The following is a 15,810-nucleotide window of genomic DNA, read 5'->3' as shown; positions in this document are numbered from 1 at the left end:
TCAAATTGTAACGCCTAGAAGCTTCCACAGTTTTACAAGAAGGAGAATAAGAGTTGGTTACTTCACTGAATATGAGTGAAGTAACCAACCAACTGCAGTTGATATATGCAATTTAAAAAAAAAAAAAAAAAAAAACGAAGTATCGTATAAGGTTGAGCAGTTTTGAAATTGTGACCAAAGAAACTAAGGCTATGAGGCGGTGTGACGTCCAGTTTTCAGAATGAAGATATAGCGTTTCCGTGATGCAAAATCCTTCCAAGTTCATATGAGACCGGTTAACTCACATTCAATTGAAAAGCCTTTATGAAGGATCTTCACGTCTTAACGAGATTCGAACCAAGAGCTTTCTACTGTAAGTATCAAAAATTTGAACTAATGCTCACTGTTCTAAACAGGTTTAGTCGACTATATAGACATATACATTTATCACAAAATGTCATGGTTATATTATATTATAGTATATTATTAACGAACAGAAAACTCCTGTTTGTAACGGAGGTTCTGCTAATTACCAGTATTAAATAAATAAATACCATTGTCATCTTCTACAAATATCGACGTCATTAATTCTGTGTTCACTGACTGATTTTTGAACACGAAACAAGCTGTGTCAAGAACACAGAACACAACTTTTATAAATTTAGCCCATACAATATCTTCGTTAACGAATGCAACGCGTACCAGTCTTTACATCATCTATAACCAGTGGTGTGTTGGTAAATTTTTAACAACCGGCTCGCTTTATGAAAAATTTGATTCTTCACAAAGTTCTATTGTATCTTCAGATGTCTTTGTTTCTGCTTCTTCAAATTTTGTCCTTTTAATGTTTAAGAAGTTTCGTTCTATTTCATTTTTTCAACTAACGGCTATCCGCTTTTTAGACCGTAAACCTCTAACCCTGATTAAAATTATTTTAATTATTAAAAAAAAAGAAAAAACCGAAATAAAAACATATATTAAAGAAAATTTTCCTATATTACCTACAACTTACCTATTATCAAATGAAATCCTGAACAAAAAAAAATGTAACACTAATATTACCACTCGTAGTCGATCCAATGGCCAGAGACTCTAGCCGTCGCGACGAATTTTTGTATTTTTCGATAGTGCAACAATGTTGCATTTCCAAGAACTTAATGTTGCAAGTTCTTGGAAATTCGCCGAAAAATAAGGCATTATTGTTCATTCAAATTCCCAGTTCGGGAGTTTTGATAACGTGTTTGTGTTTTAATGAATACAGACATTGTTTAGTAAATAAAATCGTTTCCAAATTTCCGTTCGTAAATTGAGTTTGTGTTTTGTGAATTCTCCTTTATGCATTTATTTTTGATAATAATAATAATAATAATAATATATACGTAAGTGTTTATTATACAAATTCAAAATATTTACGAGAAAAAGTATATACCACCATTCATCATCTATCCTTTCATAAAGAATTTTAATAACCAGCTCGCCCGACTTAAAAACATTAACCGGCTCGCTAAATTTGAAAAATTTTAACAACCGGCGCCAACACACCACTGTCTATAACCCATATAATATCTTCGATAACAAAAAGAATAAGTGTGTCATTCTTTTCGTTACGGAACTACACTGCTTGGAAAGAAGTCAAGGAGTACCATAGATATTATATGACGTCCATCTTAATAAGATGTAGGACCTCCTTTTGGTGCGATGACTGCAGCTTACAGGGCATACTTCCCACAAGTGTGATAGCTAGGGATCCCAGATACATTGAAAAAAAAATACGGGACACTTATGACTGAGGGTGAAAGTTTAGTATGCGCACTCATCACATATGCGTCTTACAAAATAATTCTAACTTTCCAAGTGTGTGCGTGGTAAGGTTTACTATGCACGCACTTTACTAAGTATAAGTAAAGAAATAGTAAATCAAATTGTTAGGCTAATGATTGAGGGTATACATCAGGAATTTGACAATGTTCACAATTAATGTTGCGAAGGCGGTGTACAAATATTGTATGGTGGTTAACCGATTGTGTTCTCCAGCTGATTTGGCTATTTTATTTAATTAAAAATCCTTTTATCTCCACAATGAGACTGATTCCAGGGAACATCCCCCTTATAGTCTCCTCCCGATTCTAGATTCCAACTGAAGGGCAAGTATAGCGACACCCTCACTACTGCACTACAGAGGCTCATAAACTGTACACTGAATTAACTGCAGGATAATAGAATAATAACGATAATAGCATGGAATCTAAAGGCGAAAGAAGAGATGGACAGACATGAAAAAGTTTTAATGTATTATTATTTTAATCTTTTATCCTCCCCACCTTCCTAACTGTATAGAAGGGAGATACACTATTGCCTCTCTCTCTCTCTCTCTCATTTTCGTGGAACTCAAAAATTGATGTGCTTTTTACAACAAGAGATATATTTTTAATTTTACAAGCACAATCACTTTAATTAAGAAAAATTACACTGTTCGGAATTGCACCAGAAAACGTCTTTTTTCATTTATTCATTACTCTCGCGCTGTTGTTGTGAAGATCAATGCAGTCGTAGTGTAGCAAGTTAGGCTATGAGACCCATGTGTTATGTATGCAAACTGCGCATATTCTTTAGTCCACCGTAAGAGGCCGGACAACTCACTTTCAACAGAAGAACCTCCACGTTCGAACTACTGTGAAGCAGTACAGTAACGAGGGTATGAAGCGCCTGTGGCAAGTGTCTAGCTTGCGCCTCCCAACCCAAAAATGACAAAAATTTTGAAAAATTTAGATCTAACAAGTTAAATTTTACTAAATGCAATATGTTAAATGCTTATATTAACCCCATCAAAATGAGCTGCAGTGTGTTGCAGAATTTGTGTGTCTAAAGCGCGTATTGCCGAAATTTAAAAATACAATATAAAATAGCGGACTTTTATATCTATTTATTTTTATTTTTTACGTTTTGCGCCCCAAACCTAGTTTGAGCCTGTGACGGGTGCCTCTTTCGTCACGCCCTCATTACGGCACTGCTGTCAAGTTCATATTAAAATTAAAACAGCGTGTAGTTAGAAATATGTAACAAATACTCATAATAAATTTTATTGAATATTTTAACTAAAAGTAGTACTTCACTATCCTTTAATAGCCCCATTCTTCATTTCAATGTTATTCCTGTTTCCATTAAAACAGAAATACTGGCAGTTACCATATTGCTAATCATACAAAACCATCATTACAAATGCAAACTGCGAACCTTTATTCGCGTCCACCCCACTCCATACGCCTCCATTCATTTAAGTAGATCACTTGGTTATGCCCTTTTCAACACACAAATTCTGCAACACACTGCAACTCATTTTGATGGGTTTAATATTAAGTATTTAACATATTGCATTTAGTAAAATTTAACTTGTTACATTTTAATTTTTCAAAATTTTCGAACATTGTGAGCGACGAAAATATAAAATCAGGAGCTTCATGCCCTTAGAAAACTTATTAAGAAACCTGATATACACATCTGGCTGATGAGGGAAAAAAATATATAAATAAAAATAATAAGTGTGCGATAAAGAATCATATGTTCGAATCTTACACTGAATCAGATTTTGATTGTGTTCGTTATCGGCAAGATAGAAGTGTATTTAATAAAGTGTCATCATTTATCTATTTATTAAGAAAAATTAATAAATATCAATTTCTGTGCAAAAAAAAACACTGTCTTATACAATATGTGTTTATGTCATACGGAACTCATATAATTTTTTCAGACACATCATACCCAAACTTTGCTAATGGAGTTATGCTAATATTTTTCTTTCACGTGCCTATTAAATTTTAATAGTACAACGCTTAGAATAGGAGTTAATTACCATTAAACCTGGTTATGTTTGCTCATTCAACACTAACATGTTGAAGTTCAGCAAACTCATATGCTTGCCAGAAATGAAACCAACTTGCGAGTTAACTGTATATTGAGATATTTCAGAGATGCTGGGTATGAACCGAATTTCGTTTCAAATTCTCAGTACTGGCGATGCAATGTTTGGAAAGCGGAAATACCGACGTCGTCTTTTTCTTTTTTTTAAATTATCTATAGACAGTTTGTGTAGTGTGTATATGTTACCGCTAAAGTGCGAAAGCCGTTAATGTGCACATTACCTAGCTAATCTGCAGATTAACTGATTTGCTCCGTTAACGTGGGGAATCAAGAGTTTTCCGCATTTTACCTAGGTAATGTGCACATTAACGGCTTCCGTATCGTTAAAGTTCAAGTTTGTTTCTCTCATTTCCTTTCCCTACTCCTTCCCCCCTCTCCCTCCACTTTTAGTTTGGTTTTTTAATAAGTAAACATAATTTTATATGTTTTTTTTCTTAATTGTAATAATATTTTAAACCGTTTGATTCCTTGTATTATATTAATTGATTGATGATTGATTCTATCAACTAATTTGTTGATTGTTTGATTGTATTAACTTGATTCTGTAGATATCGAAAAATAAATAAATAACATTATCTTAATTTAAACATACAGAAACGTTGCTGTGTTCCAGCAAAGATCTTATTTTCACTTTAACGAGTGCCTAGTAGGTAATTTGCAGATTACCTAGGTAATTTGAGAAATGAAACAATTTTCCGCACATTAACGGATCACCGTAGTTAATCTGCAGAATAACTGATTTATGCATTTTAGCGGTAACATATATAACTGAACCCGAACCAGTAGGTATCAAAATACATAGTATGTGTGTCACTGGGGTAGTATCTTATGTACGTTAGATACATAAAGTTAGATACTTCCCCAGTGATATACTGCTTTAGCGCCTGCTAGATTGTCTGAAGAAACCCTACTGATCGCATGACCCTAATTTACATAACTTATCTGCTCAGTTCGATTGTTGTTCTGCTACTGTTCTTAACGAGCCGTTAAGCGACCATAACCGCCCAAGATATCCTTGGATTTCGTAACCACAAAGTGGTTAGTCCTATGGCTGTAGTGTCTTCCGTAAATTGCGTGTGTTAATATGTGTTCTCCTGGCCGGTTTGCGGGATGAAAAACCCAAGTTTCTGGAAGGGAAACCCTTCTATCCCCCGTATGAAATCGGCTAACTCACCTTCACTCGAAAAATCCTGCTATAGGTTCTCCGCGTCCTAGACGGGATACGAATCCTGGTCTTTCCAATGGAAAAGCATCGTCGAAACCGATCGAGTTTCGAATTATTATTATTTTTATTAGTGTTATGATTCTATGGCATATTTGACGCACACATATGTAAGATAATAAAGAGAAAAATAAAGAATATAAACTAGAGACGTAGAACTCACATAATAAACACTATACCGGATTTATAACAGGAGTGACAATTGTCTGTTGTATTTTGATACCAGTTTTATTTATCAAAGCTCTGTAGAAATAGCACTATCGTCTGACAATTACGGAGGCAGAACTCAGATAATAATCGATTTTCAAAAAAGTTAATGGTAGAGTGCAGTTTATTATTTCTCTCTAATAAAAATCCGTAGAGCTTTTATTTATTTATTTTTTTCCCATGAGGAGATTCTTTTCTGCTATACAGCTAAACAGCAAGAAAATCTGACGACTATTAGGTAAATTTATACTAATAAAAAATCTTTCCAAAAATAGCAGGTGTTTGTAATGCTGAATTTTAGAAGTAAACTACCTGTATATAACTGAGAATTTTATAAATACATGCAGCTGTCATTTGTAACTACAATGAGCTATAATTAGGAACGTTTACTGGGAGATGCTAATAACGAAACAGCGTTTCTAAAGGACAACATGAAAGCGGTAAAAAGTAACGAAAAACATAAAGGAGGAATCACAAATAAGATTTGCACTTCTTCCCATTTAAACTAAAACTGAAATGCATCCATAACTTTTTGAAAGATAAATGTTCAAAATGCAACGTAGCCTCTGAAACGCACTTAAAAAAAAAAAAAAAGTTCAGATTAGCTAGACTCGTGGCCAGGGCCGCATTTAGACTTGCTGATGTCCTAAGCTATACAAAACCCAGAGAGGCCCCATACTGTTTTAAATTACATCAGCTGGTCTCAGAAAAATTTAAAAAATATATACGCCTTTTTAATATAAAAATATATTGTCTTTTAATTTTTATTAAGAAAATAAAGTATGCGTTTACAAAATCACAGAAATAATTATATAATTAAAGGGTTTTAAAAACGACAAATAAGGCTAAAAAAAAAAAAAAAAGAAGACGACGACAAAATATCTCAATCACTTTTACAATGCGCTAAAATTATTTTAATGTTATATTTTGTATATTTAAAATTATTTAGAAATTATCGTGATATGTCTGACTTCATTTGAGTGATTTTTCTACGAATATTTTTTTTATCAATTTTTAAATTTTTTTATTTTTTTTTATTTGAGGCCCCAGCAGATTGCGAGGGCCTAAGGTGTAGCTTTTTTAGCTTATACGTAAATCCGGCACTGCTCGTGGCCAATAATAAATGGATGAATGCGGTGTTGAATTTTTCACATATTCACAGTTGGCTGGTCTATTGAGAATAGCATAATCGGGAAGCACGCTACGCATTCCGAGACCTGTAAAAAATAAATAAAAATAACAATCCGTCGCATTATCAAAATTTTCTAAATCACTGCCATTGTTTATTTATCTAACACTTTGTAAATCATTTTAATTTTTTTGTACACCGGAGCTTGTGGAAAATATCCAACAACTCGTGCATCATGTAATTGGTTCTGAGCATAATTATTATTATAGAAATAGAAACCCTGCCACCTTACCGCCATGAAGAAACAAGTTTCATCGGTCGTGTTATGACTTTGATGTCATGGATCTCTCCCTCCAGTGTGCTTTGATTGGATCATCTTATTTTGTAGTCTTTCTGTTCATTCTTTTGATGTTTCTCAAACATTAGTTAACAATTTTGATTGTCTTTAATTTTCGATATGCTTCCATTCAATTTATTTCTGATTTTTATGTGCTTTGATATAATTTTCTTCTTATTATTTTAATGACTAATATAGCCTACTTGCGTTTAGGAGTACCCCTTTTTTTGCAATGTCATTGGCTCTTTACTCAAATCTTACGGCATTATTGAACTGTTATAAAACTAATATATGAATAATATGGGAAGAAAATTTAGACATACCTTTTTTTTTTTTTTTTTTTTTGGATGTTGTTTTCTGTCTCCTTGTCCTGGCGATAACCCCTTCCCCCCCCCCAAAAAAAAGTATGTCCAAAAATTTTCCTTCTATAATAATTAATTAATTCCTTCTATAATAATTTCCTTCAATAATGCCTTAAGATTTGAGTAAAGAGCCAATGACATTGTAAAAAAAAGGGGCACTCCTAAACGAAAGTAGGCTATATTAGCCATTAAAATAATAGTTTATTTTAGAGGAGTTACATGGAAATTTCCCCGGAAATAATATCTATTAATTTTCTTATATTACATATTCTCCTTTCTATGGTTCATTAGGTTGCGATTAAACTTTCTTTTATCTTTTTCTTTTCTATCCACGTTTTAATCGGTAATTGTTACGAGTATCTGTTTATGGAAATAAGAGATCAAAGCAGTACTTTTTTTCTTTTGCGATATCATTGTTCACTGCTCGAGGCCGAGAGATTTGCCAGTATTTTTCTCGCATGACGTTACTTTAGGAAGATAAAGTGATTCGTGCAGTGTCCATTTTTCATCCCTCCTGCTTTGTTCCAATGTATGTCTAGACCACTTTTTTTTTGACAGTTTTTGTCCTCTATTATTGATTCTGTCGGGCACTGTCCCAGTCAGCATGACATTTCGTCGTGCTGTAATCAACCTTGTCGTTTCACAAACCAATACATAATGCAGTTCGGCTAGCAAACCGTCAAATTGCCAGCGCATACTTGTTCATTCAGTATCTAGTACCTATTAATGGAGTGCACCACAAGAAAAAAAAAAGCTGCACATTTGGTAACGCCTTCGTTGGTTCTACACATTCCTTAGGTTATGTGGAAGTCTCGCAGTTATTTAAGTTTGACATTTGGAATTACAGGGGTCTTAAATGTAGTCAATGAGAAACTGGAAGTAAAAAATTAGATTAGAAAAATTAAGAGTTATTGAGGAGAGGGAGTGCAGGCAGGCATGTGTGCAACCACTTTTTTGAGGTATAATAAATTTAGTTTAATCCTTTATCCAAGTGTAAGCAAACAAAGTTTGCGCCTGAAGTATCTTCAGGACTGAGGTAACTCGTAGTAAAGGTGGACCAAGCTCTCATCCCTCCTAGTCTCAGAAGGGATGAGAGCTTGGTCCACCTTTACTACGAGTTGCCTCAGTCCTGAAGATACTTCAGGCGCAAACTTTGTTTGCTTACACTTGGATAAAGGATTAAACTAAATTTATTATAGTCTAACCAAGTGGGGAAAAAAAAAAAACCAACTTTTGAGGTATGAAAATAGTAATCACAAAGAATACTGAATATAGTTTCCCAGGGCTTGAACCTCGATGGGACAGTAATTTGCAAGATGCAAGAACATATTGCAATAATGCCAGAAGTTTCAAGAAAAAGAGTATTTGCCATTATGGTTAGACTTTGTTATCAGCAGGACCATGGGACATTGCATTTTCAGAGAATATGAATGGGGGGGGGGGGATTATTGCTAATGAGAGATGACTACAACCCAGTAAAAAAATCAGCTATGGAATGCAGTTATCTGGTGTGAGAATAGCTAACAAGACAATATACAGTTAGTTGTTGCTATTTAACCAGGGAATGCAAATATTATGCAGTGACATATTATATTAATGAGTGTAGGAAATGCAATTAGTATTAGGACTTCCACTATGGGGACACTAAAAGGAGAGGTAGTGAATGAGATATTGGTCCACATGTTATGAAAATGTGCAAGAGAAGTGAGTGCGCTTCTGACCAGGCTGTTTAAGTCTCGGTTTTTGCAGAATTCCAAGGGAATAAAAGCCAAGAAAGGTGGCAAAAAATGTGCTAGTATCAGAGGATTTGCCCATGACTTGCAACCTTGACAACAAAAGGTCGCAAAAACATGTCGATTTCCCACTTAAGGATGCGTATGTAAAGATAAAGAGCTAGTGATTGTAACAAACTTAGAAGACAACTTGCAGCAGTGCATGCCAGAGGAACCTGCAAGGGATGGATGTCAGAAGTACATGGTCAATGTTAAGAGGTGTTTGAGAGAAGCCATATGGGAGTGTCAGTACATTCGCTTCGTTTAAAAGTTCAAGTTTGTTTTTAAAGTTCTATCAGATGGTAGATTAAGTAGTTTCTTAAGGAGCATGTGATGTTAGAGGCTTGCAATATATAAACAAAAGTAATTCTATTTTTACACTGCATATTTTGATTTAACAAAGTTCAAATGGCGCCTATTTTTAAAATTTGTTTGAATTCAGTTCTGTTAAAAAGGGTATTTCTATTATAATTATAATTATCATTTTCTAGTGTACTTAATCTTGAATTTTGGGGATTTCCCCCTCGATGTTTTAAATGTCAGGGATTACTCTACGCTGCAGAATGTAGACAAATGCCAAGTAGAACTTATATAGCGAAACCACAAAAGTGTTGGTGGCTTTAAAGCAGCTAAGGATCGCGTGACTATTATTTTGCAGCAATGCTTCAGGAGATCGTATATTATTAAAACCATTACTCATTAATCGATCTCTAAGACCACGGGTAATGAAAGGGGTAGATTTTAACACGTTACCAGTGCACTGGAAGGCAAATAAAAAAGGTTGGGTTACAAAAGAAATTTTTAATGAATAGTTCCATCCAGTGGTGCACTCTGGATTTAATCTTGCGGGGGGGGGTGAGGCAGGGTTGAGTAGACGATTTTAGAATACACACTATGCATTGAATACGACCTATGACTGAGCATCTGCAGTGATCGCCAATACATGATACCCGTGACCTCCTCTGGCCCGGCTCGGGCAAAAGAAATAGCGCTCGGTCCGCCGGAGTACTACTTGGTTCGCCTTGCGTTCACAGAGGCCGTGATTACCCGAGAGCTATAAGGTAGTCCCACCTTATGCGACCGCTAATTTATAAGTAGCATAGAAACAGAAGACACAACACAACATAAATTAAAAAAAAAAAAGAATTTTAATTAGGAAAAGATTTTTCGAGTTTTCTATTGTTTTTTTTTTCCCTTTTTCTTTTTTTGATGGAACCAGTGGTGCACTCTGGGTGTACCACTGGTTCCATCAATGTTTTGTTCCAGAAGTTAAACGCCATTTAATGGGAAAAAAAAATCTGGACTTTATAAAGTTTTATTGATTATAGACAATGTGCATGTCCATCCTGTTTTAGAATAACCCGAATGTAGAATTTTGTTTTCTGCCACCTAATACAACATCCTTAATACAACCACTAGACCAGGGTGTGATCGCTACCTTCAAAAATTACTACATAACATTCCAACACATTTTGGATAAACTAGATAAGGATAATTTACTGGTAGTTATTGATGTGAGGAAGACATTTTCTGTTTTGGATTGCATCAAACTTGCTAAGTTGGCATTATTAGAATTGAAACCATCAACTTGAAATGCATGCTGGAAAGCTACTTGACCAGAATGTGTAAAAAAGAAAAACCCTGTACCTTTTGCATACAAATGAATATCCCAATATCATCATCACATCGTCCGCGCGGTTAGCCTGGTGGCACTTCGCAACCATATGACTGGGGAAGGAATGTCCCAGGTTCGATTCCCGTCGAAAACGTGAGGTATTTAAGGATCTTCCTCAGCCATAGCCAAGTTAGCCGGTCTTGGGCGCGGGCAGTAGGGTTTTTTCCCGGTGTTTTTCATCAGGCAAACTGGCCCCGTGAACACACACAAATCTACAGCCATAAATACTTATACCCCCATGAGGGGGGGGGGGGGCTCAACTCGCCCCAATAGGGACAGGGGAGAAAAAAGGGAGGAAACTCCATACGAATAAATACATCAGCATATGCAGCTGGCAGAGAAGGGTTTGATGATTTTTCATCTGAGACATTGAAGAATTGATGGTTGACAAAGCTGTTAGTGATGACGAAATAATCGAAGTTATCCTTGAGAATCTCGATGAAAAAGAAAAAAAGTGATGATGATGAAGAGATTCCACTCACTACACAGGATTTCAATGAATAATTACAGTTCGTGGTAAAAAAAAATTCAGAATTATTGAAAATTAGTGCTAATTTAGTTCTTTTTACTGAAGAAAATGTTTCGCCATTGCATATGAACAGGACGACCAAAGTGTTTCAAAGTGACTTAATTCTAGTCTCACACAAAATGCAGCTACTGTCAAAAAGTGGTGGAGAATAAAATTTAACTAATAACCATATGTGCAGGTGCATTTGAGCCTTTTCGAATTTCTGTTTTTTAACTGACACATCATTTTCTTTAAGAGATGCATGTATATATTGTTTGAAAATAACTTATTGTTCATGGCGGGTTTTTACATCTGGAACCATTCTTCTATTTTTTAATATGCATTGTATTCTTTTTTACACGGTTTTCATTTACACGATTTTTTCTGGAACCAATGTACTATGTAAATAGAGAAATGGGTGTATATATAGTCAGGAGGATAAATCAAGTCAGAGTTAAATGGATATGTTGCATTTTGCTACTTGAAGCAGTAGTTGGGGAAAAAAAAAATATTCTGGAGGAAATATCAAAGAAAGGCGATTAGCAGGAGCGTGAGCAGTAAAAAGCAGAGGCAAGATGGGTGATCAGCATGGTAAAGAGAGAAAAATCAGCTTTTTCACTAAGTGGCAAGTAAAAAGAAGGATGATTACGGAAAATAACTAATGACTTCTGTGGAGTTAGGAGGAGATAAATACATCAGAAGTAGTGACTGATCACCCTGCATGGTAGTTGCATCATCATCCTTACATGAGAGATGTGACTGGAGCCGATGTGATATTGGTTGCATTAAGAGAATGTGCAAGAGAAGTGAGTGTGCTTCTGACCAGATTGTTTAAGTCTCAGCTGTTGCAGGGTTCCAAGGAAGTGCAAGTTGCAAGAAAGAGAGCAAAAAGTTCCATTAAAGGAGGCATGGAGACAGAGGTCGCAATATATATAGACCAATAAATATCTTGGGAGTAGTGATTAAGGCATTGGAAGAACTGATTAAAGGGAAAAATCCAGGAATAGTTAGATAGGAATATGATACTCTATGGGGGAGGGAGAGGGGAACAGAAGTTTGTGAATGATTTCCTAATTTATGCAATAATAAAGTGACGGGTTGAATGAAAGACATTGCTAAACTATGATATTGCTGGACTCTGTAAAGGCACTTGACAGGATACTGCATTGAACTCTATTATGTAAATTAGAACAAATGGAGATGGATAATATGAAGCTGATGGATAAAAGAGTGGCTGTTGGAAATCAGACTAGTATACAGTGGGATAGAAGCCAGGAGTATGAAGGAACAGCAATGTGCTTTGCAATGGGTTAGCTGCTACTTATATTTAATTTGTACATTAATGATATAGTGATTGATTTGAGGGAGAAAATTCTGCTTATGATGCAAAACTAGGAGACAACATTTAATATAGCTGTACACATCCTGCAGGATGATTTAATTAAACTGACGGAGTGGACAAAGAGTAATGGTTTCAGTCAAGTCCCATCAGTGTAATGTGATAAGGCTAAAGATCGGGGGGGGGGGAGCACAAGGTGAATAGGAAATTTTTCAGTCCCATTCAGGTTCAAGTCACGACAAGAAGGGAGAGCAAAAGAAATCACTGTTGGAAGTTGGGTTAAAATGTGGTTAGCACAGCATGAGACTATAAATTTTTGCTGGGAATGGTTAATGAGTGCATTTGGTTTCCAGAGCTAGCCTAGTTGATCCAGTGGCTAGCATATACTCTCTAACAATGAGTTGCAAGTTTGAATAACACCATAGGCATGGATATTTGTGACTGTTCTTAGGTTAGAGATGAATTCCACCATACAGAATGAGATCATCACCACCAACCCACCCACTGGAAGACTAGAGTGACTTGAAAAAGTTCCATGGTTGGTCTCTAGAGCAGGGTTTCCATATTATATAAAATTAAAATAATAATAATAATATATACATATATACCTGTTCATGGGTGCATAAATAAATTAATAAATATCGACATCATCATCATGCATATCAAGGATTTAGGCCTAGAGTGCCCTGTTCCGGCCTTAGAATCATCGTTGAAGCTCTTAAGAGGATGTCCTGGTTTTTCTTTTTCCTAATGGTTTATAGTTTAAGGCTTGTTTTGGTAATCTTTCTGTTTTCATTCTTTCAATGTGTTCAATTCATTTGTGCTTATATTTTTTAATTTTTTCTATTACTGATTCCTGGTTTAATTCTTTCATAATTTCTTCATTTTTTTTGTGATCAAAGTTTGAAGTTTTTCTTATAAACTTTATTTCAGCTGTTATTAATTTTTGTTTTTTTGTTTTATTGTCTAGATTTCACTTCCATATAATAGGACTGGTAGGGCTAATGTACTGTATACTTTTAGTCTGGTTTATTTTGGTATTTTAATTATTAATACAAAAATACAACAAAATAGAAAAAAATAATAAAAATAGAAAAAAAATCATTAGCCCATTCACAGTGCTAATGTACTATATGTTTCCAACTTTCAATGATTGTGAATCTCACACACACACAAAAAAAAGCTGCAAGTACTTTGTTAGCAAATGAGTTCAGGGACAGGTGTGACAGGTACTAAGTGAATAATGGTTTGTGTGAGCCTCCTTTCTCTCTCTCCCTCTCATCATTCACTATATATCACAGTGGATGGTTTTCTCTCTTCAAATTTCTTGACCAATGATGTGGTTTCTCAGAGTTCAGGTACATTTGTCTATGCATTTCTTCCTGTACATAACTCAGACTGAATTCACAGAGATGCCTGTGCAATAATATTAATGATCAATAGTATAGGTTAATCAATTATATATACTTCTAATGCTAATAAAAGACAGGCTGTTAAACTATTGTCTCATCGCAATTACCTCAGTTCTCTAGAAATTAATGGAAGAAAGTTCATCACCATTAGATTGCGAACTTTTTCACTATTCAAGTAGAGGCCTGCCAATTTATTAGTGACCAACAATCATCCACAATATATCTCCCAGATAACATTACCCACTTTTAAATACAACACAATGGAAAATTTGGTCAAGTCTAGCATCGAAACCTACTTGCCAAACTATCATTTATGTCTGCCTTTCAGTATTTTCAGATGGATCACTAGTTTCCTTTCTCTCTCTCCCATCATTCACTATATATCACAGTGGATGGTTTCTCTCTTCAAATTTCTTGACCAATAATGTGGTTTCTCAGAGTTCTGGTACATTTGTCTATGCATTTCTTCCTGTACATAAATACTCTAACTAACCTCAAATGCTATCTATAGTTTTATTTTATGGATGGCTGACTATGTCATTCCTCCTATTCATTTTGCAAGCTTTGCAACATTCAAACATTCCAAATTTCAAGATTTTCCAATAACAAATTATTTAAATGTTGAACTTCTTGCAATTCTTCAATGTTGTGAAGACCACCTTTCCAACTTCAATGCCAGTAAAACAGAATCCCTCCTGTGTTATTTCTTGCAAGAAAGATTTCACTTCACTTCTCCCCTTATATGTGATAAAAAAATTAGAAAAAAATATAAACCCAGATCACCAAGCTAAAACTCATTACATGTGCAATCTCACTAAAACTTGGTATCTTTCTTTAATTCAAGTCACCATTTCTCATTTGTACAACCGTTAACACTACATACATTCCAAACTTGTCTAACCTTAAAATATTTTTTTTTTTAATTTGGAGATGCTGTACCAAAAAGCTCCCTAAAAATGTTTGATGCTTGCCAAAGAAGGTAAGAGACGATCCTTTCTCACAGATTCTTCACTACTCCATTTATTACAGATGATTTATTTCTATCATTTTTTTTTAAAATTTAATCAAAATTGTGCTGTTTTTTTTGAACTGGCTACTTCTATGCTCCATTAAGCCTATAAAAATATGCCACCTAGTTTAGACCTCTGGAACCAACTGTTCATTGTCTTCTTTCATTAGTAGACTTTTCACTTTCAACTATAGAGCATTAATACCCATGGATAGGCAGAGAGTATAGGAGAAAGAAAACTTGCTAATATATTGGATAGGAAATCATGCAGATTATACTCTTTAGGAAATACGCAAGTTGAATCTAGTATAGACATGCTGATTGTTTAAAGAAGAAAACACATGTCTTCAGATAAGTAACTAACTAAGTTTATATATTATTAAATTATTCAATCAATATTTCTAGCTAAACCAAAACTTGCTAAACAAAAGTCATGGGAGGACTTTAGTAAGAATATAGAAAATAAATATCAAGACGGTGGCATGATATTCTGGAGGCTGTTGAAGAACCTCAGAAATGAAGGAAAGAGTGCTGTAAAAGGAATTAGAGATGAAAAAGGTGACATTAAAACAGGAGAAAAAGATATCTTTGAAGTATGGAGTAATTACTTTGAAAAATTGCTAAATGAAACAAGCAGTGATGACAGCACAGTGGTAAAAAACACTGACCAGGCATGCAGTCAGGAATACATATCCATAGAAAAAGCCATCAAAAGCCTGAAATGTGGAAAGACAGCAGGAATAGATGATATTTGACCAGAAATGCTCAAGTATGGAGGTATAAAAGTCTTACAGTGGCTGCACTGCATAGTTCAGAAGGCCTGGACAGAGAGACGAATTCCAGATGATTGGAGTAGAGCTCTCATAGTACCTATATATAAAAAGGGAAATAAAACTGAATGTGAGAATTACAGAGGTATTTCTCTACTGAGTGTTCCTAGT

The sequence above is a fragment of the Typopeltis vanoorti genome, chromosome 3 (genome assembly GCF_054136105.1).
Source record: "Typopeltis vanoorti isolate ZY-2024b chromosome 3, IOZ_Tvanoo_1.0, whole genome shotgun sequence".
NCBI classification, from domain to species: Eukaryota; Metazoa; Arthropoda; class Arachnida; order Uropygi; family Thelyphonidae; genus Typopeltis; species Typopeltis vanoorti.
The sequence above is the reverse complement of the archived record's forward strand: the minus strand, read 5'-3'. Positions refer to the sequence as shown.